This window comes from Leptonychotes weddellii, chromosome 3 (genome assembly GCF_054177405.1).
Source record: "Leptonychotes weddellii isolate Sample4059 chromosome 3, ASM5417740v2, whole genome shotgun sequence".
NCBI classification, from domain to species: domain Eukaryota; kingdom Metazoa; phylum Chordata; class Mammalia; order Carnivora; family Phocidae; genus Leptonychotes; species Leptonychotes weddellii.
Window position 1 is genome coordinate 157,695,501 of NC_138371.1, and position 5,151 is coordinate 157,700,651.

Genomic DNA, 5,151 nt, shown 5'->3' on the forward strand with positions numbered 1-5,151 from the left:
ATGAGTTGCATACAGTAAGTACTTAATACAGGTTAGGTCATATTATCATTGCTGCTATTGGTGTTCATGTCCTTACTGGCTTGAATGTCCCTTTCTTATAATTGCATGGCTCAGCATTTCCTTTTTCATTCTCATCATTTTTTAACCTTGGGCTTCTGATTTTATGAACAAATATGTGCTATTACAAAATAATTTCACACTTCAAGTAGTATATTTAGCTTTTTTCCTCCCTGGCTGCTTGAAGCTTGGCCGCCATCATGAACTATCTGGACAGTGACTATCTGGACTGGGAAGTTCATGACCAACAGACTATTTCAGCGGGAGCAATAGTCATTGATGTCCTTCACCCTGGGAAGGTGACTACCCAAGACAGAAATTCAGGGAAAACTAGCCAAAATGCACAAGAACACACCAGATGTCATCTTTTATTTGGATTCAGAACTCATTTTGGTGGTGGCAAGAAAACTGGTTTTGGCATGATTTATGATTCTTTTGATGATACAAAGAAAAATGAACCCCGACATAGATTTGCAAGACATAGTCTGTATGAGAAGAAAAAGACCTCAAGAAGAGAGCGAAAGGAAAGCAGGAACAGCATGAAGAAAGTCAGGGGGACTGCAAAAGCCAATGTTGGTGCTGGCAACAAGTTAGCTGGAGAATGGACAACAGGAATAAAGATTCTGCAGTGACTTCATCTATGGTGATTGGGCACATTTGTCATGAGAGAATTAATAAGCTAAGAACTTGTAAGTGGAAAAAATAGTATATTTAATGTGTATTCTAAATGGATTTATTTCATGTAAGTCAGTGGTACAGATGAATAGGCATAAGATGGCTTTAGATATTCTGGGTTCATTTTGTTATCCTACACTTTGTATCAGAAGGCAGTTTTCCATACCTCAGCACTTCATTTCAAAATATAAAAGAAAGCTCTGATTCTGTCAAGTTCACTATACATGAGTTCAGGGCTTATAGCCACAAAGTAGTTTAAGCTGCACTTGTCATTTTTTCTGCACTTAATGAAAAAAAAGGTGTGTTTTGCTTTTTTTCCCCAGAGGTTGCATTTAATGTCACTGATATTCAAAAAGTTTTTCTTTCAAAAAAATGCAGAGATAGTTTTCTGTTTTCTTTGATAGTATTAAAACATCTCTTTGAATGGATAGTGAAGAATAATGGTGAGACAAACATACTTTTTACAATAAAATATACATGTGACATGTCTGTCTAATATACTGGATAGGTATACAGTATTTTAAAAATAGCAATTAATTAATGAAAAATAACTACGACAATTCATTCCCAGTATCATATTCCAAAGTTTGCTCTTGTTAACATTTTTAATTTACATTTTAGACCTCATTTTATTACAAAACAATACCTGGTGACGGTCATATCATACATAAATTTTATACCGTATGTTTTGTTTTAAAATGATACTGATTTTACACCCAAAAGTCATTGAAAATTCTTTATTAACAAGAATTTCAAAGGATGTATCATATTCTGTTATATGTATGTTAGGTTCAAGCCAAACACCTTGGAGTCATCAATTATTCCTTTCTTCTTCCTACCCCACAACCAATCTATTGGCAAATTCTGTTTAAGATAATCCTTCAAAATATAATCAAACTCAGAACACCTCAACCCTGTTTATTGTAAATAAAATAAATTCCTAAATTAGACAAGGTCTCATCCTCACTTGAAACCCAGTGGTTTCATGTTGTGCAAAGATTATGCTGTACAAGTACACATAAACCAGCAGAAAGTGACACTGAAGTAATGTAGAGGCATCAGGTATTAATTTGGCACACAAAAAAATTAAAGTTCTGTCACAAAAGATACTAAAAAATACAAATTAATTAGTTAATTGTATAACTATAAAAATATATTATTCAAGAAGACATTAAGAAGAGTTATATAACAGAATATTGAGAAAAAATGTTCAAGCCAACATAAAAATCAAATACAATAATAGAAATAATTGTTTTAAATAAAATTCTACATAAAATTAAATTTTGTGATAAAGGAAATTTCTAATTGAAAATAGTGGCTTCCAACAGTAAGTGTTTAGGTTACACTTACGGGTTTATTTACAGGTTGGCTGAGATTTGGACAATCTCATTTTGGGCTCCCATGGATTAAACTGGACCCAGGACTCAGTTTAGGTCTGCTCTAGTGGACCAAGGCTGAAGGAACACCTGATATCTAGGGATCAGTGTTTCTGTTTGTTTGGTTTTGTGTTTGTGTTTGTTTTTATCATGAAAGATAAGAGTTGAGGTGGACTGGAAGTTACCAACGTTGCCTCTTATAAGCCTCAGCTTGGATATGGTATACTATCATATGCTAATATGATATTAGTAAAGCAAATCATTTGGCCATGTTGAAAGTCAATGGAGAAGAAACAGATACAGGATTTAAACTACTAGGGGGCACTGCAAAATCCCGTTTTCAAAGGAAATAGTTAGCTTTATTGTATAGATAAGTAGGGAAAAGTTAGAAACAAAAAATATACTCTACTGCTGGGTTATCTCCAACCTTTGACTATTGCTTACTATGAATAATGCTACTGAGAGCATTCTTGTACAGGTATTTTGATACAAACCCCCAATGCGTTTCTGTTCAATATGTAAATAGGAGTTGAATTGTTGCATAGTAATTTACTCAGAGATGCACTATAATTTGTAATGTGAAACAGTTTTCTAAAGAAGTCATACCAATTTATACCCACAATTAGAGTTGCTAATTTTTTTTTTTTTTTAAAGATTTTATTTATTTATTTGACAGAGAGAGAGACAGCGAGAGAGGGAACACAAGCAGGGGGAGAGGGAGAGGGAGAAGCAGGCTTCCCGCCGAGCAGGGAGCCAGATGCGGGGCTCGATTCCGGGACCCCGGGATCACGACCTGAGCCGAAGGCAGACGCTCAATGACTGAGCCACCCAGGCGCCCCAGAGTTGCTAATATTTTTAAAATATTTTTGCTTAAGGCTCAGAAATGAGATCAGTCTATACTTTTCTTGTAAGATAAATCTTTTTTTTAAATAAAGGATATGTTCAGCTCATTAAAATAATGGAGAAGGTATCCTCTGGAAGTTTCTGTAATATTAGTCATATTTCCAATGACCTATCTTGTCTAACTACTCCATTAGCTGGATAATGTGTGGATCTCTACCTGTTGTTTGTTTCTTTTGATTTTCAGTTTTCGGGTCCTTGTATGCCTGGTAATTGCTAAATGAATGCTATATATTACTTATGAAAAGATCTAAATTATTGGCATTTTATTTTCTTCGGGGAGGATCTGGCTTCTCTATGGCTAGCAGTTAGAGAACATTCAAGCATCTTGATTCTGTCAAGGATTGTCATGTTTCAAGAGTAGAATTCAAGCTTTCTGAAAGCTAATCATTTCTAGTTTGCCTTTGACCCAAACCTGGGATACTTTCCTGAAGTCGTCCTCCTTGGTATGTATATATCTGATATTATATATATATATATATATATTTTGTCTTTTTAGAATTGTGAAATTCCTAAAAAATGTTCAAGCCAACATAAAAATCAAATACAATAATAAAAATAATTGTTTTAAATAAAATTCTACATAAAATTAAATTTTGTGATAAAGGAAATTTCTAATTGAAAATAGTGGCTTCCAACAGTAAATGTGTATATATATATATATACACATTTTGTCTTTTTAGAATTGTGAAATTCCTAAAAATTCTGTTGAGCTTTTTAGCATCTTAGCCGCTGCTGTGAGTTTTTATTCTTCTTGCCATGTGCATGCACAGCTCAGGAATTGGTGAAATCCTCAAAGGAAAGGGGCACACAAAGCTTCAGGTTCACGTCTCTCAGGTTCCCTCTTCTCCTGGATCTTGGCCTCTCCATCCCAGATGCCATGCAATCCAGAGTTGCTGCTGAGGCTCCTGCAGCCAAGAGAGATGGCTACGAACACTGAGCTAAGGTTTTACGCTTGGCTGTTATGCCCAATGCTGAGGATGTGTGCCTGGCCCAGGAGGAAAAGCTTCACAAGCAGGACTTCCTCAACACATCTCTCTTCATTTTCTCTTCTCTCTGGTAGATTGGCTCAGAAAGGCTTGGTTGTCTTAGTTGCACTCCAAAGACTTCAAACACCTTTTTCCCCAGGGACTTTATAGTTGTTTTTAGCAGAAGAATTATTATTTTTTACAAGCTATTCAGACAACTGCGAAAGTGGAAATTAAAGAATACATTAAAGTTTAAATTAAGAATATTTATATTTGAAAATATAAATTCCCTGATACTTATATGTGAAAAAACAAACCAAAAAAGGTAATTCAAATGAACGTTTACAATGAAAAATTTTTATTAACTTATTATTTATTCTCTAAGGCAGAATAAGAATATTTTACTTTTAGCTTCAATAATTTTTATTCTCACAACTTTATTTATGATTTATTATAGGGCCAAGGGGTGAAGTGTGTATATAACATGTATGTATATATATGTATGTTATAATGCATTGTGTCAAGTTTTCAATATATTTAATGAAGACTAAATACTTGGCAGAGTTATCAACTTTGAAAAATATATTCTCCTTTCTAAGCTAATGGTATTTTAAACATTTCAATTATCTCTTCTAACCTATTATAAGTATCTCCAGAATATATGTTGTTTCTAATGCAAAAGAAGAGCTGAATTTGTATATACAATGTGATACATGCAAACAAAACCTACAGCTTTAAAATCTTTAAATAATCAATTACTTCACCACTAATATTTCAAATCCTTGCATAAATCACACAGAATACATTGGACACTTAGAATAATTTTTGTTTTAAAATTTTTTTCTGTGAATAAGAAATTATTATATTCTGTAGACATGATGAGGTGTATATTGCAAATAATAGTAATTAATAAGAATCATTACCATTTATTGTTCATTCGGTGGCATCTGCTATGAAAACTCCTTTATACACCTGATAGAATTTTGTTCCCCAATTTTCAATTGAAAAATTGCAAACCTAGCAAGCCATCTTGTCTTCTAAATTCCATTCTCCATTATGTTGAACTAGGACTCATTGGAGAAATGGTTGATTTCAAAGCCAACGTCCTGAAGAAAAAAAGTAAAAGTCAGCCTGAAACAACTTGCGCCAGAAAGAACTGTAGTGTTTAAAAATAT

General features: G+C 33.6%; 1 pseudogene; it reads left to right on the forward strand.

The window, feature by feature from the left end:
- The first annotated feature begins 257 nt into the window (after positions 1-257).
- LOC102742325 (small ribosomal subunit protein eS24 pseudogene) lies at positions 258-689 on the forward strand (annotated as a pseudogene).
- Positions 690-5,151: the final 4,462 nt, after the last annotated feature.